This window comes from Pteropus alecto, unplaced genomic scaffold, assembly GCF_000325575.1.
Source record: "Pteropus alecto unplaced genomic scaffold, ASM32557v1 scaffold86, whole genome shotgun sequence".
NCBI lineage: Eukaryota > Metazoa > Chordata > Mammalia > Chiroptera > Pteropodidae > Pteropus > Pteropus alecto.
In genome coordinates, this window is record NW_006442109.1 from 17,917,271 (window position 1) to 17,940,672 (window position 23,402).

The 23,402-nt window shown below is 36.4% G+C and overlaps 2 pseudogenes; one reads left to right on the forward strand and one right to left on the reverse strand.

Moving 5' to 3' along the window:
- Window positions 1–2,886: 2,886 nt before the first annotated feature.
- Window positions 2,887–3,470, reverse strand: LOC102897710 (annotated as a pseudogene).
- Window positions 3,471–5,627: 2,157 nt separating this feature from the next.
- On the forward strand, window positions 5,628–5,850 carry LOC112469885 (annotated as a pseudogene).
- Window positions 5,851–23,402: the final 17,552 nt, after the last annotated feature.

Consider the following 23,402-nt stretch of genomic DNA (forward strand, 5'->3'; position numbering starts at 1 on the left):
CAGGAGGGTCTTTCACAGAAGTGAGTCTTTGCTATGGAGACCCTGGAAGCAGAGGGGGGTTCTATGCTATTATTTCTTTTCATAGCCCCGAGTGCACATTTGAAACCTTTGAATGTCCTACTCAATTTTTCTGCTTTTGAAGCTGTGGGAAAACCCAACTATCGACAGAGGGAAAATTGTATAAAACTGAGCAGGGAGATGACTGAGCCATTACAATGCTCTTTGATTTGTGTACTGACTAGCCAAGAGCAGTGTTTATCCAACCCCCATCCGACCCTTCCCAGTCCTGTTTAGAGACTTCTGATTTCTGACAAGATGATTAACTCAGCCTGGGTTGCTGGCTCTCTCTTCGTAACTAACACTTAAATGCTGCAGAAGCCAGAGGAAGTCAGTGGGTCTGGCAGATGAATAAAAATAAACTGGGTGGAAAAAAAGGAGTTCATGGAAGGTAAACTCACAGAGTGATCTGATCATAAATTCCTAACTGGGCAGGTCAAAGTGTGTAGTCACACAACAGGCATATAACTTCTCGAATAAAAGATTTGTCTTTGCCTTAAGTGTAGTCACACAACTAACTTCTCGAATAAAAGATTTGTCTTTGCCTTAAGCAAACCCTATCCATTGTTTCTGTGCGTCTAGGTTAACACACCTTTAAATAAGCCATAACCACCCTCAAGAGAGCACATATTCTTGTTAACTATCCTGTAATTCAATCCCTGTCTTGCTTTCTTCCATCTCCATGTAACCTTCCTTGTGTTCGCTCCTTAATTTCAAATGCATAAAAGAAGCTGCAAAACTGTTATTCTCTGGAACATCTGAGATCTTACTCCCCTGCATAAGTTGGCAGTTTGGGCTCAAATAAACTCTCATAAAAATTCTCCACAGGTTTGGACATTTCAAACAAACAAGCAAACAAATGCTAAGAAACACTGAGGCAAAGAGCATGTGTGGGTTTCAGGGATGTGAGAAATGGCAGCGTGGTTTGGAAGAAGACTGGCTGCTGGACCTCCAATATGGTAGTCACTATCATCTGATGTGGCTAGTCTGAATTGAGATGTGCTGCATGCATAAAATATTCCCCAGATTTTGAAGATTTAGTACAAAAAAGGAAGTTAAAATAGCTCATTAATTCATTTTTATATTGCTTACATGTCAAGATGATAATGCTTTGGCTATATTAGACTAAATAAAATATACTATTTGTATTTGTTTTCTAATAGACCTGTATTAATAGTTTTAATAGTAATAGTTTTTTTATAGAACATAATTAAAATTAAATTCATCTGTTCCTTTTTACTTTTTAAAATGTGGCTACTAGAAAACTTTAGGTTACACCCATGGCTTGTGCTACATTTTTATTGGACATAATTACACTAAACCATCACTCCAAAAGGGTAGGCTCCTTTTTGTATAGTTCACTACTGAATTTCCTGGTAACTCGAACAGAGGCTGCCACAAATACATGCTCAATTACATTGGTTGAATGTACCTGCCATGGGCAGTAGGTGGAGTGGGTGAAGATTTTAGGTGTGAATCTTTAGGTAAGATTCCTTGCCCTGATATTTACCTGAGTAGCTCATGGTTGGCTCCATTGCTATCATGAGGCAGAAAAACAGAAGTTATTCTGACAGCTGGATAACAGGGTCAAGGTGAGTCTGTCTGGGGCAATGGGAGTTGACAATAAGTACAGTTGAATCTGTTGGCCTTCAAGCCTTCCCTCCTCCCCAGCACTATTCTCCATTTTGAGGGCTGGGCACTAGAATGGAGGGAGGTGGGTCTTGAAGACAAGTGGCAAAAGGGGTACCGATTGCAATATCAGAGGACGTCTGACCTTCCTTTGAAGCCACAACCTAGAGTCTTCTTTTACAAAAGTGACTTAAAAAAAGATTACTACAAAAAAGTGTTTTGAAAAATTAGATGAGGTAGTTTTTTAAAAAAAATATGAAATTAAAAAATTAGTTTGAGAAAAAAAGGAACATTTGCATTTGAAGTGGTAATCAAAGACTGTCACCCTTACCCATATTCCCCCAAAGCCGTAGACAAAAGTGGCTTAACCTGAGAGAGCTACCAAGTGTTCAAGGAACGAAATTAATGTTTTATTACAAGTTTTTGAAATAAAGAGAGTGGAAAACATCCCAACTAATTTTATTAGGCTAGTATGACCTTAAGTCAGATAAAGGCTATACAAGGAAAGGTAACTTTAAGTCCATTTTACCTATGAACAGTATGTGAAAATCCTAAAACAATGCATATAACTAAATCCATCAGTGTATTACAAATATTGGGTCAAATAAGGACAATTTAGCTTCAGAAATTCTATCGATGCAATTCACTACATTGACTAAATAACTCTTTCATGATGATCTTGATAAATGCAGCAAAAGTTTTTGATAAATTTTGACATCTGTTAATGATTATAAAGCCTCTGCAGGCTCGGCTCCTGCCAGTTGAGTTACATGCTTCCCAGGAGTCAGTTGTGTTTGTTCCTGAAGCTCTTTATACCAGTTGTACTTGTTATTGTAATTATGTAATTTAGTTAAATATTATATAAAGCAAAGCATTGTAAGTGTGAAAAGAGAATGATTGCTCTGAAAGCTCAATTGAACATTTTGTAAAGACTTGCCAAAGGCAAGCCACTGATAAATATTACTATTAGATTTTTGTAATCGCTATCATAGTAAAAGCAAAGGCCTTGGTCTTACATTGAAAGATTAGTAAATGAACATGGATCTATGTTTTAAGTTAAAACAAAAATTTTAATGTGTGCATCACTTCTTATGATCCCCTCCCCCTCTTTTTCCCTTGCAGAGTGCAAGTTTATGTAGTGAATGCTGATGGAAAGCTCATCCAAGACAGAAAGCTAGGAAAGCGTTGTGACCAAAGAACCTAGGAAGCCCAGGGGCACATACACAGTCCCACACGGGGGAAGGCGCAGGGATCTTCACAGTTGATACAACCATTGCTGTCTTTGTGCTTGGCCACCAGCATCTCCACTTCCTCTTCTGTCATCTTGGGCATGCTGGAGTGTCTTCCGCCACTCAGCACCATGTGGACAAGCTCTTCCCAGTTGATACAACCATTGCTGTCTTTGTGCTCGGCCACCAGCATCTCCACTTCCTCTTCTGTCATCTTCTCACCCAATGTGATGAGAACATGCCAATCACAGCACTCATGACACTACTTCCTTGTCAAACACGCTAAGGCCTTTGACAGAATCCTTATAGGTGCCCTGGTCCTTGTTCTTGGCCACTGTCTGTGGCAAGGGCAGGAAGTGCTCAAAGTCCAACACCTTCGCATTCATCTCATCACTCTTGGGGTTCCCTTTGAGCACCTCGGTGTGGGTGAGGTTCTGGCCCAGGGCCCTCATTACAATCCCACACTGCTTGTGCAGGATCTTGCCATCCCCTGTTTGGTCAAACAGCTGGAAGGCCTTTTTGAACTCTGTTCTGGTCCTTGGTGAAGTCACACATCTTGACTTCTCAGCTCTGCCGAAACTTTTCCTGCAGTAATGGCCTGATTCCCTTTTTACACTAATTTTTATTTTATTCATTTACCAGTTAGTCTCAGCTCTGTGAGATAAGAGGACTCTCACTGTATTATTTTGAAAAACAACACTTTCTGAATTCCTAGTATCATTCCATTCTTTTCAACCTCTCATTTGATTATGAAGAGGACTTGTAAGTGAAATAATATGCTTTCATCCTACCTGGCCAGCTGTGTCACAGCATGAATAGGAACAGAGATGTGTTAGATTGCTCTGTTAGGACTCCTCGCTACTCCCTATCCTCCTCTCCATCCCCGCCTCTCTGAAATAATTAACTCTACAACAGGACAGAAATTTAGGAATCCTAAACATTCCATTTCTTTTTTGTAACTTCTGAAACTCTTTTCTCATTCTCTTATCAACGAATTATTCCTGAGTTTGAATAAATACAATATCTGAAACCTCTCAGTTTCCCCTCTGCCTTAGATCTCAGCCATGAGAACTATTTTTTTTTTTTTTGGTTGGGGGAATGCACTGGTATACAATTCTAAAAATTCTTTCTTAGAATTATGCAAACTGAAATAGCATTCCAGAACACAGATTCCTGGAAAAATAGCAAGACAACAATATTTTGACTTTTTTTATTGTTGTTGTTATGGTAGAAGGGAATTTTGGAGAAAAAACCCATAGAATGGGGTTAAATATAATTCATTTATGGACATATATGTTAGACTCTTTCTGACCATCATTTTCTTTCTTGATTTATGTGAAAATTGTATATTCTCCTCCTTAACTATATAGAAAAAAATCAGACATGGAGAGTAAAATAGGGGATGGTAAAAGTACGGATTCTTAAAAAGACTTCTCTGTTTCCATTTATAAGAAAATATCCTAAGAAATGATGAACTCTGTGTGTGTGTGTGTGTGTGTGTGTGTGTGCACGCCTAGCTGTGCACTTACTTATTTTCATTCTGGATTATTTTCATTTCAGGGTTTTTGAAGTATAATGTATATACAAAACATTTCACTGTGTTTAAATTTATAGTTAATGAGTTTTAACAAATTTATGCTATCATGTAGCAATCATTATTATCAAATTAAAGAACACTTCCCCACTATACCAAAAAGTTTTCTCTTGCCCTTTTGCAGTCCTCTTCCCTCTGCCAGTTCCTGTCAACCACTGATCTGATTTCTGTCGCTATACTTTTGCTTTTTCTAAAATGTCATGGAAATTGAAATCATAAAGTGTGGTTTTGTTGTTGTTGTTGGGCTTTTTGCTTTAGCCTAATGCTTTGGCTATTTATCCAAGTTGTTGCATATTCATTACATTCTTTTTATTGCTGAGTAGTATCCAATTGTACGATATACTCCAACTTGTTTATTTTTTGCCAGTTAATGGACATTTGATTGTTTCCAGTTTTTGGATATTATGAAATAAAATTGCTATGAACACATATAGGTCTTCGTGTAGAAAAAAGTCTTCAATTTTCTTAGTGGAATTCCTGGGTCATATGATAAGTGTTTGTTTAACTTTGTATATGAAACTGCTCAAAATTTTCAAAGTGGTTGTATAATTTTATATTCCTATCAGCAATGTATGAAAATATTCTGTTTCAGTAATTATAATGGATATGTTCATGAGAGATTTTGAAGTTATCTTTCCTTATGTTTTTGGTCTTGATATAAAGCTATGTTAGCCTCAAAAAATGACTTGAGAAGGGATTCCTCCTCTTCTGTTTTCTGGAAGAGTTTATTTTTTCCTTACATAATTGGTAGAATTTACCAGTGAAGCCATTGGGCTTGTTCCCCCCACCCCCAGAAAAGTTTTAAATTATGAATTAAATTGCACTAATGAATTTAGGGCTATTTAAATCATCTATTTCTTCTTGAGTGAGCTTTGGTTTTTTGGGTATTTTTTCCATTTCATCTAAGCTCTTGGATTTTGGGGGATAAAGTTCATTTATATTTCCTTATTATCCTTTCCTTATTATCTATAGAATCTGTAGTAATATTCCCTTTTCATTCCACATATTGGTAATGTGTGTTTTTCTTCTTGCTTTCTTGATTGGTCTGGTTTATAAATTTATAGGCTTTTTTCAAAGAATCAGCTTTTTAAAATAATTTTTCTCTAGTATGAGAGCTGATTACTTCTTGGCCTTTTGGCTAAGATCAAGTGTAATATCTGTTTTATCAGTCTAGTATGAGAGCTGAAATAAGAAGGCAGAGGGGTGCTTTGTTCAACCTCAGTTGGGAATGAGCTCATGGGATAACTCATATTTTTTGTGGCTCTGTACATGTCCATGAATGACTCCAAAAGTGCCCAGAGTACTGATTTTGTGATTACAAATACATTTTAGTGAGTAGGTGAACTGCAAATATGAAATCTGTGAACGATGAGGATTGACTGTAATTAGTCTACTATTAATTGAAAGGGATCTTGGCAAGAGGGATCTTGATTTGGGAAGGTGCAGTGGGAGATGATATATTCTAGAACCTATAATAAAGTGGACAGAATATTTCTCATTTCCTTCCCAGGACTGAGATGGGAAAGAAAGAAAGAACTGTAGCTGTTTTTCAATAGAACTCTGCCTCTAGACCTTTGAATTAAGGTGAAATTTTTTTGTCTCAGCCTCTCATAAGTTAAAAGGGCTTCACATTTAAACTTTTGATGTTATTTTTAAGTAAATTTCTCACTTAGTTACAAAAATACTTGAACAAGATTTAAATAAGATGTTCATCTACAGTTTAAAACATTTGTTTCATTGTGGGACCACATTTTGTATTGCCTACTATGAACTGACCTAAGAAAATGTATTCCATAATATCTTATGAATTACAGTTTTTGTCATTAGTTCCTTCAAAATGAACACTTAACATATGATTATTTTGTAACTTGTTTTAGAATTTTTTCGTTTCAAAATAAATCTCAAAAATGGAAATGGTCAGAACTTGCTTGACTTCCGAGAGCCCCTTCTTTTCCCTGTAGATAAGGAGGAAGAAGAGGGAAGAGAATGAATGGAAAGAACAGGTAGTAAATGTTTGAGGTGACCTGAAACTTTCACAAAAGTGTACATCACAGGTGCATCTGAAATCAGAAGTGGGTGGAGGGTTTGTGAGACTGGATCCCTAAAGCAGCTGCTTAGAGAGGTTAAGCAACTTGCCCAAGATCACACAGTAAATAAGTGGTAGAGTGATACTATGTAGAAATCTATGTTTTAACTAGAAGTCATAAACCTTGGATCCAGTCTTAATTTACCACTAGTTAGTTACATGACTCTGTACAAATAATTTAAGCTCTGCAGGTCTGTGTCTTTATCTGTAAGATGTGAAGTTGGAATACTCAGGGTTCTTTGCATAATATGAGCTTATTTAATGTTAAAAGTTATAGAATGTAGAAAATCGAAAAAGCAGAGAAGATGCTTTTTCCTACTTGTATAGAGAGAATGTTTTTTCTTCTAACAGAGTCCAAATTATTTTCTATTTTTAATAGAGAAAGTAGATCTTATCAAGTATTTATCGAAACTGCAGATTGCTCAGAGATACAATCTAATATCTCAATTGATACTGGAAAGAGGCAAGTGATGCCTCAAACCTTAACAAGTGCTTAAGCCAATTAAATGAATACAGAAATATCTGAAAGTGGCTCAGCTTTAAAGGAAGCCATACATTTTTAAATGATATGACTTTGGGGACTACTTGAGAAAATTAAGTTTTTCTAAAATCTTCATAGTTAAGGCCTAAACCGTGCATCCTTGGAAATGTAAGTTCTTTCTGACATCAGTGGTATATCTTAGGTCTATCACAACTACAAAAGTAAGAAAACAGCCAGCTGGAGATTATTGCTATTACTTCTTGACAAGGACTCTTTACTATTTTGGAGCCCCATGTTTTCTTTCCCATCTCTTTATTTTGAAAAATTTTAAGCATCAGAAGATTTGAAAGAATAGTGCAGTGTACATTTGTATGCCCTACATCTATATTCAACGATTGTTAATATTATACCATATTTTCTATATCTAATTTTTGGTGGAACTATTTGAAAGTAAGATGCAGATATCATAAATTACTTCTATGTACATTTAGCATGTACCACTTTAAGAATAAGAACATTCTCCTACACATACACAATACTGTTATCTAGATTAACAATAGTTCTGTGATATGTATATTCAGTTCATATTGATAATATTCTATGCTATATTTGCAATCCAGTCTGACTTCTCCAATTGTCCCAAAAAAGTCATTTATATCTTTATTCTTTGAATCAGGATATTGTCAAGATTCACACATTGCATTTGGTTGTTATGAATATTTAGTATTTCTTAATGTAGAATATTTACCCGTTTTTTTTCATGACATTGACTTTTAAAAAGTTCAGGCCAGTCGTACAGTAAAATGTCCCAAATTCTGGCATTTTCTGATTGCTTCCTTATGGTATTATTGAACTTGTACTGCTATTTCCTATATTGTCTGTAATTGCAAGTTATGTCTAGAGGCTTGGTTAGTCTTGGTTCGAACTTTTTTGGTGAGAATACTTCACATGTTTTATGTATTTTATATTGCATTACATGATGAGACACTCAAGGTCAGGTTGTCCTGCTGTTAGCAACTCAAGGTTGACTTTTTGGTTAAGATAGTGACTACTAGATGATTCATTGTAAAGATATATTTTTTGCTTTATAATTTGTAGGTAATCTATGGGGACAAACTTTGTACCATGGAACAATTTTTCACTCAATGGTTTTAGCATCTGTTGAGGATCTTTGCCTAAATAAGTTTTTATAGTAGGGGTAGCAATATGGTAATTTTCTAATTTTTATTATTACTTTTACATTTATTATGATATATGAACTGTATTTTTTTCCTCCCCCTTTTTGTCTCTCTTTCTTGAGTTTCATTGTAGATTCATGGATGCTTATTTTTTGTCTCTCTTTCTTGAGTTTCATTATAGATTCATGGATGCTTATTTACTTAGGGCATCATACTCTTTACGGTTGCTATTCTTTTTGATGCTCATATTTGTTTCAAAGACCTGGAAGCCCCTTCAAGCTGGTCTGGATCTTTTTGCCATGACTCTATTGGTATTTGAGCATCTCCTTTTGTGACATAACAAGATGCCCTTGGGATATCTTGTGCATTTCCTGTCCAAGACCTAAAATCAGCTAATTTTCCTAAAGAACCCTATATGTATAGCGGAGAATTAGAAACCAAGTTCTAAGGGATAGATATCTTCATTCTTACTAGACTGTCATTGCTTCTTGACCCTATTCAGTGAACAGAGATAAGAGTATATATATTTTTAAAATATAATGTTTATAATTAAGATTTAACATTACAATATTTTTCTTAATTTTGTTTCTTTTATGTCACTCCCTATCTATGGTGTGGAGAAAGAAGGACAGGGAAGGGGTGGGAGCCAATTAAGAGAGCAGTTTCAGGCAAAGTGCCACAACTGATTCTGCTGGGAACTCTGAAGGTTAAGTTAACCCTGAGAGTGGGAGAATCACCAGCTTTCATTCCCACTCCCAGGTAAGGGAGCTGGACTTTTATACCCTTACATTTGTCAGTAATTGGTCAAGGGTGCTCCAGGGGAAAGTAAATTCCTAGGCACTTCTGGTTTTCTGCCTGTGCAGGTGAGGGTCTGACATTGTCTGCTACAAATGATCATTCTGGTTTAAAACTGAGTTATTTTCCTAACCAACATTTTATAAAAACAACCATAAATATTGATATCTATCAACTAGAAACAATAGCTCTATATTTAGTAAAACGTTCTAAAGTATGTTTAAACCAAATAACCAAATAACCACTTAAAAGTGTATTTTAGATGATACCTATCATATGTGCAATACAAAGTTCTTTTTAATTCATGCTTTACTTCTACTGCAACAAATAAGAATCTACCTTCATTAAAGGACATGATATTCATAAAGGGTTCTCTCTGAGAATTTTTTTGGGGGGACTTAGGACAACTTAGTGGGTTTTGAAATTTCTATTTGGCTGTCTTGTTCTCATGACTATTTCCCCGTAGAAAAGAGGCAGCGAAGATCACTCGCTGGCTCTTTTATATTGCCTTGAAAACAGCCTCTCCATTTCCTTGAGCTGCTGTCTCATCAGCAATGGCAGCTTCACCTTGTTCCCTGACAAGATACAAGCAGATCCATCTTCAATTTGCATGAGTCGACTGATTTGCATCGACTTTTCTCATTCTTTGCTCCCACCCCATACCATTGCTTTCCAGCATGAAAAAGACATAAAACTGAGGGAAAATTTAGCTTGCTAGTCCCTGAATCACGACTTTTCCTTCTCAGCGATAAATTCTGTCCTTTGCTCATAGCAGAGGATCACGATCACTTCCTTAAAAGATTAAAATGTATGAAGTATTGAAGCAATTTTTTGCAAACCTACATAGTAGGACTTACCTCTCCCAGTGAGCATTTTTTTTTCTTTAAAAAGCCCTCTTGGAAAGCCATTTATTTATATCAAATAATTTGATATATAGGAACTTATCTTTGGAATCATCACCTAAAATGTCATAGGTTAGGTTCTCTGAAAGAAGACGCTTCTGGCAGAGCTTGAGGTGACAGATGTTTATTAGGACTCAATACCTGTGAAGGGAAGGGGAAAGTAGGATTGAGTAGAGGGAGAAACTGAACTGGGACACAGGCCTGAGCCTTGACACAGCTTGGGGCAGGTAGCTATGGTACTTGTTAGGGTGTTTTGCTTTAGACAGAAATGGCTTGGCTTTCTACCCTTCCTAGCTCAGTCACCAGAAGCAGACTCCCCCTGAAACAATATGACCTTGGGAGAGGCGACTCTCTACAGCTGAAGCAGACCCAGAGGGAGCTGACAGCGGGAAGCTATCCTGATGATTCGCAGTCCCCACGGTGGGCAGCAAGTTATTCCTTGAAAAAGGGGGGCATTATGTTCATGTATAGCACACAGAACCAGTGGACAAGTCCAAGGAAAAACTCTGCCTTACTATAATATTGTTACACTGCACATGCAGCTTTACTTAATGTTAAGATTGGAAGGTAGATAGAGATATTCTGCTCTAACCACTCTCCTCGTCCCCCGGCCCCCCGCTCTCCGCCTCCACCTTTAACAGCTGTCTGGCACTTCCACCTGAAACACTGCTTTAACAGGTGACATGATGCCTTCCTGTACTCTACTCTCCCCACCCAACAATTACCCCTCCTATGAACCTCCAAGGAACACAAATGGCTTCACCACTTCACAGGTCTTTTCTCTCTTAGATCTGTATAAGAAAGGTCAAAATTTGAGGGGAAAAAGAAGAGAAATAATGTGCAAATTAGGGGGAAAGGACTTCCCTGGAGTTATAAATGTGATTTTTTTCAAAATTATCCAGAGTTTTCAAAAAAAAAAAAAAAAAGCCCAGATTACTCCCCTAAGTGCTGATAAGCCTAGAATCAAGCCTAGATTACTCCCGTAAGTGCTGTTAAGTAATTGGAAAACTAAACAGGCTTCATCTAAAGATCCCCTGCCTTTCTATTTATTGAAACTTTTGTAAGAATTATGTAAAGATTTGACTGGGGGTCTAAGAAAAAATATGTTTTAAAGGGTCTCCTTAACTGGTATTAATGATAAGATTTATGAGCAGGTCATATCTAAGCCCCTATTGTTTCAACAGAGCAGCTATGTGATGGTTCTCATAAATCAGTCAATCATTCACTCATTTATTCATTCATTTATCTATCAAGAAGTTTTTGAATGCCTACTGCCTGCCAGGTCCTATGCCGGGCTCACTGAATTACACTATAGCATAAAATGGTTCACAGCCAAAGTTGGCTGAAGACTTTAGCTAGCCTTCCTGGCTGTTTCTCTCTGACTGACATCTCTTTTCAGATAGTGTTAAACCTATTAATTTACTTGAAAGTGTCCTAAAGCTTAATGTGATGGTTTTATTTTTCTTCTTAAACATTTCACTTTTCCTAATTCAAAATCTCTCCTTCTGGGGTTGGGCTTTCATTGTTGATTTTCCTCCCTGTCTCCCTTTTTTTCTTTCCTGTCTGCTCGTCTGGCCTTCCTTTGCTATTTGGGCTCATAGTCAGAACTGTAGTGTGTTAGCCTGGAGAGGATGAGGAGTAGAGAGAGGAAAGGGAAGACTACAGGATGGATATCTTCTGAGGCTTTCATCAGGAAGCTGGTGGACAGATTTAAGTCCATGAATAATAACAGCTTAGTTTGTATAACATCAAGCATGTTCTAGCACACATATTAACTCATCGATCCTTACAACAACCCAATGAGTTAAGTCTGGCATTTTTTGTCCCTGTTTTATAGATGAGATCAGCACACAGCTGGGTTAAGTGACTTGCCTGAGGTCACACAGATAATTGTCAGAGTCAGGATTGAATTTAAGTTCTTTAGTTCATACTCTCAGCCACTATGCCAAATTGCTCTTTAAAAGTGAGGGCAGCTATCTGCTAAGGTGCCTCTAACTCAGCATTTCTCAAGTGGAGGCAGTTTTTGCCTCCCAAGGGACAATTGGTAATGTCTACAGACATTTTTGATTGTCACAACTAGGGACAGAAAAGTCTGGTATCTAGTGGGCAGAGGCCAGGGATGCTGCTAAACATCCTACAACGCACAAGACAACGCAGAAGTATCCAGTCCAAAATGTCAGTGGTGTCGAAGTCAAGAAACCTTGCTCTACCTGGACATATATTCCATATACAACCTGAACAGAAAGCAACAGTTCAACTATTACCTTTCTTTGTCAAGAAACAAGGATGGTGATTAAGGCGCCAAATACTTCACTAGCTTTTAGCATTCATTCATGTCACACTGTTGGCTTATATGGCGCTTGTGGTCACCTAAACTCCTTAAGGTAGTTTCCCCCTTATTAATTCCTCTCAAAGAATTCCCTATATTTTTCAAATTAACTTTTTGGGGGAAACCAAGATGTAAAACCTTAAATTTAGCTGTTTAAGTTTCATCTTGTTTGTTATTCTCTATTTTTCCAATCCATAGACATCTTTTTGAAACCTGATTTTGCTTTCCAGTATGTAGAATAGCACCATCAACTTGGTGTCATTGGCTAATACAGAACTTTTGATCTCTGAGCCTTTATCTGTGCTGCCAATAAACTCTTAGAGGGGCCACTAACTGAGCCCTGGAGCAAACTGCTAAACATTCTCCTTTAGATCACTGTTTCCTGAATGTAATTCTTTGTAACAGGCACACCAGTGATATTTGGGAAGCTTAAAAATAAATAATACCTAGGCCCCAATTTGGACAGTTTGTTTTGGTGTATGTGGGGTAGAAATCATAAATCAGCATTTTAAAAGCGCTCCCTAGGATTGTGATTTCAATGAGCAATTGTACTGGGAGCAATTGTTCTAGTCTGGCACTGCTCCATAAACTTCAACTAGCTGTGAATCTCCCTTATTCATTTATCCATATTTCTCCTCCTGACATTCTATCCATGTAGAATGTCAAATGTCTTCCTGAAATACGAATATACTCTATGTAAATGATTCTGTTTATTGACAAATATTGATTGGTTTGTTTACTTGTTTCTGAGCATGTTTCAAAAGGATCAAAGGCAGATGATCAACTATGGCCTGTATAACAAAGGAAACAATGTTGATTTGCAATAAAATGGCACCTAGAATAGTGGATTGTGTTTTGTAGGCATTAAATAATTGTGCTAAATAAATAAATGAATGAATAAATGAGGAGTTCATGGTGTCTTATGTAGTCATTGCTTTAATTTCTAAATGAATATTTGTTGAATATTGACACCAAATTTGCTGGACTATAATTCATAAAAAATCAACCTTTTTCCTCTCTGGTCCCTATATTTCTTGGAAAATTGGTACATTTCCTCTCCCTCACCTTTTGGAGCCTTTTTCATTCTTCATGACTTCTCAAATCACTGATGGTGTAAGCACTTTAAGAGCTCCGAAGGTAATTCATCTGGATTTGAGCATGGATTCATTTAAATAGCTGGGCAGAGCATAACCTCTCTTTAATGTTGGACTTCAGTTTCTTTCAATCAGTCTTTGTTTTATCCTTTCTGGCTTGGAGATTGTTCTCCCTGGTGAGATGGTTTACAAAATAAGAATTCAATTGCATGGCTTTCTCCATTTGGAATTATCTTCCCGAAGCAGTGATTGTACTTCATTTAGCTTCGCTCGGTTTCTCATCAGCAACTATGGGGACGGTGGGGTGGGGGGTTGTGGGGAAACCCAGACAAAGCAAAACCTCTACAATTTTTTAAAAAGAAAAGTCCTGTTCACAAGCCTCATTTCATTCCTGGCCAGTTTTTTAATAAAATTTATTTTTCAATTACAGTTGAAATACAATATTATATTAGTTTCAGGTGTACAGCACAGTGACTTAACATTTATATACTTTACAAAGTGATTGCCCCCTTAAGTCTAGTAACATTCTTGGCCAGTTTTGATGACACTATTTTTCCAGGTTTGTGGCTCTAACTTATTCCTAATTATTACCTCTTCCTCTTTTTATAGATGAAGGTTTTTCCACAGTGACATGATTGACATTTGGGCCAGATAATTCTTTGTTGTGGGGCAGTTCTATGCATTATAGAATGTTTAGCAGCATTTATGGCCTTTACTTAATAGATACCAGCAGCAACACTTCCTCCAAGTTGTGGCAGCCAAAAACGTCTCTAGAACATTGTCGAATGTCTCCTAGGGGGCAAAATTGTTTCCTGTTAAAAACCACAACTATAGATGTTAAAAAAATAAAGAAATAAAACCTGAACCCAATTCAGATGTATTGAATTATTCACAACTACATAGGTAGATTATTACTTTCTAGAGTATCGCTTCATCTTTTAAAAGGGCAGTGATGTCTTGTGCCTAGGATATCTTGCCTCTGACGGGAGCTCAATAAAAATATAATTTTTTTCAGTTTTCTAGTCAGGATTTCAAAGTACCTTGTCCACAGCTTTATTATGACAATGAGCATATTGTATTGCAATAGCTAGTTTGTACCTTTATCCAGCTTCTCATGAGAAGAGATCTTGTTCTATTAATCAGTGTATCACCAGTTTTTTGAACCCAATAGATGAAGGTACTGAATAAATGTACCAGGTTTCTTTATGAAATTATAAAAAATGGTGACTCTGAAAAATCTCCATGCTTTTAATTGTTTGAAAGACAATATTACCTGTTGACTTATTAGGCATTAAATAAAGGACTAAAAAAGATACTCTTCAGGACTACAGAGATAGTTAAGATGCAGATTATGGTAAGAAAACAAACCAGAGAGAAAGAGGAACTTCACGAAAACCAATAAAGTGGAATTAAAGTGAAGAAGTTTGTTTAACTAAGAAGAGGGATACTAGTGCAAAATTTGAATCTAGGAAAGACATGGATACTAGCTGCTAAGTAGAAAAACTTTTGAATAGGCAATGAAAAATCTCAGTGATGAAAATCCATTGTGTCTGGTTGAATCTTCTCTGCCCTTAGTATAGCAACATGTGAAGATAAAGTGAATTAATTCTTCAGCTGAAAGGTGAGATACCCATTCAATAGGTAACCCAAGAAGAATTTATAAAGCTTTGGTAAAAAACCACAGGGATCCTACTCATGGATAGGGAAGAGTTTTTAGCCTTTAGTCTGATCTCGGCTCTTTAGACTAGCTGAGGAGGTCAACTCAAAACAAACAAACAAACAAACAAAAAACCCAATATTGTTTTGGAGCAAATAAACTGAGTTTCTTTAATCACAGCTACCTTTGACAGAAGGGTTTGAAGTTCTTTCCAAAGAATTTCAATGATCCAGCAGAATAAGCATAGGGTTAGCAATTATTTTCTGGATTTGCAGTATTTCTGAGAATCATAGAATATCAGTTAATTTTATTTTATTGCAATTACATTTTAATTTTACTCAGCTAAGAACAGAAGGTGAAGTAGATTTTGAAACCCTTTGTGAACTATAAAAAACTATGCCAATGCTAGTAGTTATGATAATTACGGTTACTATTTTTCTGCAGATGAACTTAGGGAAGGAAGTAGGGAGTCTGGAGAAACAAACCTTCTCTTTAAATAGAATCGACTGTCTTATCTCAGCCTCATGCCTGACTTGAGAACATGGTTGGTTCCTGGATCAGCAGAGACTGACCCTGGCATTAACACTGAAGTGATTCCTGCAGAGCCTGGAGACTAGAAGCTGTCACAACACCATGGATGACAGCTAGACTGCTGGATCCATTTCAAAGTGACTCAGTGGGGAAGAGAATTATTAATATATTTATCACCACAGGTATTACTTATATGTTACTATTGAGAAACAACTGTGGAGTGTTATTTTTATTCTTTTATTTGTTTAACCATATATTGTCTATTAAAAAATTATTTTAACGCACAATGCAATATATATATGCCTTTCTGTTGAATTGTACCCCTGAAACTTATTGGGTTTCGTTAGCCACTGTCACCATAATAAAAAAAAAATTAAAAAAATTATTTGTGCTTGTATGCTTGTTTTGTTCATAGGTAGACACTTTTGTTTCTGATGGGCCCCCCAAAAGAAAGATTCATTTGATGTGAACCCCGAGAAGGAATTTATGGATTCCCTATGGTCCACCGAGGGACAACATTTTATAAATAAGAGCCTAGTGACCATTTGCTGACAGGGGTTCTTCATGTACCCTGTATGCCTGGAAACACCTCAGACTGAACTCTTACCTTCTGCATTATGCTCTGCTTACTTATGTCATCTGAGTCAACCACCATAGGGAAACCCTGGTTTCGCCTTCTATGAGCAGACTGCAACTTGCCCCATCCAATCAGAACTATACAATTTAGATATCTCATTTACATAAACTGGACCTACTCTCACTCCTTGGATCCTGTGTGGAGAGCGAATGTGAAATTTAAGTCATTTCTTTTGGGAGAGACTTGTTTGGATGCTTCCTCCAGCCCCCTTCTCCCGAGCACTGTAAAATGTTGGGATTGTGGGTCACAGGAAGAAGAGAGATTTTTAGTTGAAATTTTTTTAACATTCCTCATGAATGTAAATTTGTACTATTTAACTGACTATTCTTGGTGTAAAATCTTGTCATGTGTATAAAAATAAAAAAGATCCTCCCCCCACCACCCCCCAAAAAAGAGAACCTGGGGAGGAAGTTTCACTATAAAAAGCAGCCTCCTCTTTGTCTCTGTGGAACACAATTTAGGTTGCTACCTGAATCTGTGTCTCCCAGGCTGCAGCTCGTTTTTGCTCAATTAAATGTTTCTTATTTTTTATTAAAGTCCAAAATTAATTTTGAGTTACACTGAGATTCCTCCAAATTTATAATTTGTAAAGTAGATAGTAAAAAACATCCAATTAGAAAATGGGTGAATGACATAAAGAGACATTTCACTAAAGAGGGTATACCGAAGAAAATAAGCAGGTGAGAAAATGTTTAACATCATTAGTCATTAGGTAAATGTAAATTAAAATAATAATGAGATGTCTCTATATACCTATTAGAATAGTTAAAATAAAAAATAGTGACAACTCCAAAATGCTGGAGAAGATGTAGAGAAACTGAATCATTCATTGCTGTAGGAATATAAAAATAGTGCAACAACACTGGAAAATGGCTGGGCAGTTTCTTTAAAACCTAAACATGCAACTACCATATGACTTAGCAATTGCATTCTTGGATGTTTATCCCAAAGAAGTTATGTCTACATGAAAACCTGTACATGAATTTTTATAGCACCAATTGGTTAAAACATTAAAATATTTAAAAATTGTGATAAAATACAAATAACATAAAATTTACCATCTGCAATATTGTGATTTATAAGAAATATATATTTGGTCATTCCTATGACCAAAATATGTTTCTCATATATATTTGGTCTTCATCCACAATTTTCTGGCTCACAGCTCCCTGAGCTTTTGGAATTTCCTAAGTGTAGAGAATGAACAACAACAACAAAAAAATGTCTTTTGTTATGTTAATTAAGTGACTTTTGGAAAGCCCCAAAGAGGGCTGGTTGCTAGGAGAACCAACCATGTGATTAGAGAGTTGGCATTTTCAGTTCCACATCCCCCTCCCAACTTCTAGGGAGGGAAGAGGAGCTGGAGGGTTCAATCAATTGCTAATGTCCAATGATTTAATCAATCATGACTGTGTAATGAAGCCTCCATAAAAGCCCAAAAAGGCTGGGTTAGGAGAGCTTCTGGGTTGGTGAACACGTGGAGATGTGGGGAGAGTGGTGCACCCGGGGAGTGCATGGAATCTCCTTGCCCTTTCCCATATATTTTGCATCTCTTCCATCTGGCTTTTCCTGCATTATATCCTTTTACAAGAAACCAGAGATATAAGTAATGTGTTTCTGAGTTCTGTGAGCCATTCTAGCAAATTAATTGAACTCAAAATGGAGATTGGAGGAATCTCTGATTTAGAGCCAGTCAGTGAGAAGTACAGGTAAGAAGCTGTACTCTCATTGGCATTCTGACTTGGGGGGAGTCATTGAAACCTCCAACCTGTAGCCAGTTGGTCAGAAGCACAGGCAGCCCGTGCATGTGGCCGAGGTTGGAAATGGGTGTGTGTGGTGGGGCTGGTGGGGAGTCTTGTAGAAATTGAACACTTAACCTTTGGAATCTGATACTAACTTTGGGTAAATTATTTCTCGGTTTGGGTTGAGGGTCCTAGCTCAAAGAAACACAACTACACTGCTAACTTGGAAAGCTTGATTTCAGATAAAGAGATGGATATAGTAGTCAATATGCATAGAAATCAACCAGGGATAATTCTACCATGGATTTTGTTCAGTTTTTACTTTTTTAAGGTTTTTGTTTGTGTAATTTTGTTTATGTAACAAATTGGACTACATAAAATTGCTGATATTTGGCCTTTTAATAAAATCTACTTTATGGAAAGTTCAAATGACTCAGCCAATTTTTTTGTATGTGGATATCCAGGTTTCCCAGCATCATTGATGAGGTTCTCTTTATTTCTTAAATGGCATTGTTTGCCTATGTAACTCACATGACATTAAAATATAAAACACTTTTATATGCATTAAAATCTATGAACCCGTAAGAATCAAGGCGATGTAGCTATAAGACAAACGAGTTCCTTCTGAGGAGGAAAGGCTGTGGCTAGCCTGTGAAACAAAGGTACTAAGTAGGAAATAAAACCTGTAAAGGTCAGTCTCTACATAAAGGCAGCTTAGAAACTGTTGTCAATGACACAGCAGCCTCTTTCTACATAATATACCATATACCATCTTTGTACATTAAAGATACTATACATGTAATCGAAGAAAAATTAACCTACCATCCAAATACAGACAAGAAAAATTACATCTTAATATTTAATTGCCACTAAGAACCCCTATGATTTCAGAACCTATTGAAACATGTCAGATTGATGTTGGTATAATTTGGTTTTGGTTATAATACCGGGTGCTTCATTTTGATTGAGTCATTAAAATCTAGGATAGTCTCTAGGATTGAGATTCATTCTGCTTTTAGTCTCATTTGTTTCCACAACATCAACTGTACCTGTTCCATAACAAATGTCTCTAATAGAAAAAAATTAAATTATGTTTAGAATACCATTCAATAAAATCAAATATATTATGTAAAGTTTTTAAAGACATTTATTTTGAAAATTTACAATAAAAATCCTGATACTCAAAAGATTAAACTTCAGTTCTTTAGATATTTTATTATTTCTGAAAACAGCTGGATAAAAGGTTTTAGAATGGATCAGAGCATGTACAAACAGATTCAAACAGATAGTGTGACTCAGACTACAAGTGAACAGAAATCTATGAGTCTGCTTAGTAGGCTAGGAAGTTGCTGGCTGGGATAATATGCTAAAACCTTATGAAATTAAAATGAATGCTCTCTGCAGCCCCAATAAAAGTTCTGGTCACATTCTTTAAGTTCTAACACAGACATAGAACCAATAGCACAGATAAATTTTGATCAGGTAAGAAGAGCTTAAGTGTAGAAAATACATGATCAACCCAGTTTCCTCCTTCCTGCACCGCAGGGCACAGCTACATGCCATCTGGTGATTTTCAGGCGAGAAAGCTGCCATCTGCCACTTGTACTAATACATGGGATAGGGGTAACTCTCCCTGCCCTGTAAGCTTAGATTTCCTTGTGGCTGTTTACATGCCCCAGGGCTCCAATTGTTGAGTTAGAATTTACACTGCGTGTCTGTGTGTGCAGTGTATGTGCGTCTAACATATTCAACACCAAAGTGAGACATCTCTTTCTTACCACCTCTTAAGAGGCATAAGAGTCTGCTTTTGGCCAGGTTAACTTATTCCACAGCAAGCCTTTTCTATCCCGCCTAACTCATAGCCAAGATACTATTAAATACAACCTAAACTAGAGAGACTAAATTGGATTGCAATCATAAAAATAGATTACAAAGTAGACACAAATAGAATCGAAGGTGTGAAAAAGACCTGCTAGTCCTTCTGTTCTATATCCTTTCAAGGAAAGAAAAATCTAAATTATCCTCAAATAAGTTTTCCATAGATTCCCATAAAAGAATTTTAAAGGTGTCATATCTTTCCTTATGCCAGTCAGAAGTTTATTTCCTTAGATTTTAAAAAAGCAAAAAGAGGGCATAAAATTATTTAAAAGAGGCCTTAGCTAAGATCCAAATTTGAACTGTTTCTAGAGCTAAATGAAGTGGAAACAGGGGGACAAAAACAGGGGGACATAAACAAACGTAAGTTCTTCTAGAACATATGCCAGGCCTGTCACTTTCTCAAACTTTTGCACATAAAAGGTGCTTCATATATTTATTAAATGAATTTTTCCTCTCCACTTGATGATTTAATCTCACCCACAGAAATTTTATATTCTAAAGAAGTAAAGAGTAAAAATTTTTAAATCTCTTAAATGACCTAAAGCATGACTCTATTCTTAAAACATCAGTACACGAACCTTGATATGGTACAAGATCACAGGGATCTGATTCTGGATTCTTAGTCCCTATCCTCAATTATTAAGGTAATTGTAAGTTTTAACTTAACCTCTTGTGTCTCAATGTCCTTTTCCATCAAAAAATCATTACTATTTGCCTCAACCCACCTCACAGGGTTGCCAGGAAAATCTATAAGACACTGAATTGTAATAGAGCCATGTGCATAAATACAAGTATTAAATGCTTATCAGCAAGCTGTGTAGAGTAAGTTACTAAACAAAATAAGCTGGTACCAGGCAACATTTACAAATCTTTGCATAAAATGGCACAGAAGAACTTCTATTCCTAATCAAAATGGAGTAACAAGGACTGTTTACACTATTACCTGGACAACTATAAAGCTGGACAAAATGTACAAAACAACTCTCAAGACATTGGATGTGGAACACAAAAAACAGTGACCACAAAGAGACAGAAAACAAATGTGGTAAGACGTAAAATTATCCCATTTTATTGCCTCGAGAAAGTTTCTGGGCCAAAGCACAGGAAGGCAGGAATCACTCAGAGCCCAGAGGTCCTCCTTAACAAGATATTAGCAAATAAAGTTCAGTAATATTTAGAAAGAATCATACATCATAACCAAGTAAAGTTTTTAAGGGATGCAAAAACATGTTAAATGTTTAAAAATTAATGTAACCCACCATATTAGCAAGCTAAAGAAAAAAAATGATATGATCATATTAATCAATGTAAAAAAAGGCATTTGACAAAATTCAACTCCCATTTGTAAGTAAATTTTTTTTCAGAAAAAAATATTTTTATCAACTTGATAAAAATCATACAGAAAAAACCATCAGTTAATATTATACTTAATGGTGAAATTTTATACTTAATATTATACTTAATGTCTCTGCTTTTCTCCTAAGATTGAGAACAAGGTAAGGGTGTCAGCTCATACTACTCTTACTGAATAAAGTGCTAAAAGATCTAACCTGTGCAATAAGCCAAGAAAAGGAAATAAAATGCATATACATCAGAAGGGAAGGACTATACTATTTCTAGTTTCAGGTAACATGATTTTGTACAAAGAAAATATCAAGGAATCTACAAAAAAACCCCAAAAAACAAAACCCCCAAATCTCATACGACTAATAAGTGAGTTCGGCAAAATCACAAGAAAAAAGATAAACACACAAAAATCAGTTGTATTTCTAGAATCTCAAGGAACCCTGAATAGCCAAAACAATATAGAAAAAAAAAGAACAAAGTTAGAGGGTTCACACTCCCTGATTTCAAAACAAAGCTTCAGTAATCAAAACAGTATGGTACTAATGCTATACAGGTGATAAGTAAAAAATGATTAAAAAAAAACCCAAGAGGATCTTTTGCTAACAAAATATCTGATATTCTACCAATTGGGGACTGGATTAATAGTAAACCCTGTGAAGACAAAGTGGTAATATTTGAATTGCTTTAAAAGATGAATGAGAATATGACTGGCAGAAAAAAGAAAGGGAATATTAGAGCAAGGGACCAGAATGAGCACATGGTACAGAGTGTGGAAGACCATGGTTGGGTGGGAAAATAATGGCCAGATTATAGCTCTATATTAATACATATTCCCATTGATTCAGGGCTAGAGTCCATGAAATGTGCAAATTAATCTTATTTCATAATCCATTTTATATTCTGTGTTAGTCTCCTATTGCGTTGGTAAGAAATCATTACAAATGTAGAGGCTTAAAACAAAACAAACATTATACAGTTTTGGACGCCAGAATTTAAGGTGTCAAGAGAGTTGTGTTACTTAGAAGCTCTAGGGGAGATTCCTTTTTGTTGTTGTTTTTTCTAGCTTCTATAGGCTGCCTGCATTCTTTGGCTCATGGCCCCTCTTTCACTTCATTCTGATCTCTGCTTCCATCATCACATCTTCTCTCACTCTGAACCTTTTGCCTCCCTCTTGTAAAGACACTTGTAATTGCATTAGACTTACCTGGATACACAAGGGCAATCTCCTTATCTCAAGGTTCTTAGCATAATCACATCTGTAAATTTCCTTTTGCCATAAAAGGTAATATATTCCTAAATTTGGGAGATTAGGACATAAACATCTTTGAGGCTTCATTATTCTGTTTCCTACAGATTATACAAAAGCTAGGTCTCAAAAAATGGAGGCTGAATGAATTTGTGTATGTAAAAAGTGTGCAACCCAATGGTATCTTTCTTGCTATCTAAAATAGTTGATTTTCTGCAATTTATTGCATTATCATTCTTTCATCAGTCAGATGTGACTCAAAATAATCCCAAACTGGTTACAGTTTCTCCAATGATGAGACCTTGTGAAACCAATTATTGCCATGTCATGAAGTATTTAAAGACTACCGTCTTCTATCTTTTTATCACCAAACTTTTGAAAATAGGAATCAACACTCAGCATCTCCATTTCCTTAGTTTTCATTCACACTTCTACCCAGGAAAATCTGGCACCTCTTTGGGCTTTAGTTTCCTGATCTGATTCAGGTCCCTTATTATTGAGATGTTCCTTTCCAGCTTTAAACTCTGTGACTCCAGGCTACTTCTTATTCTCGGTCATGCAGCATCAGGAGTGTGCTGGTACCTCTCAAGTCTCTTAGCCCTTACTCAATTATATTTCTCCTAGGATCCCAAGCCAAGCTGTCAGTCTAATCACTGTGTTGTCAAAAGCTTCACTTCAGAATTCAGCAAAAACTTTTTGGGCATTATAGAAATTCCATTAAGAAACAATTCAAGTTGAGAACAAAGGCTGTTCCCGCATCCCTGGGAGGCTTCCCTCCCCAGTGCCTGGGCCGCATACTGATTGATGCCCTCTGGCTAGAGATTGCTCTATAAGAAAGCAAAAATATCACTATCTCAGGAAGGAAGGAGATAGAAACCCCAGCGCAGAGTGCTCAAGACAGCCTGGCTTCTGAGGGATCCGAATTACTAATAGCTTTCACTTTTAGTTATGTATTTATTTTTCATATAATCATCTATCTCTTTAGGTCTG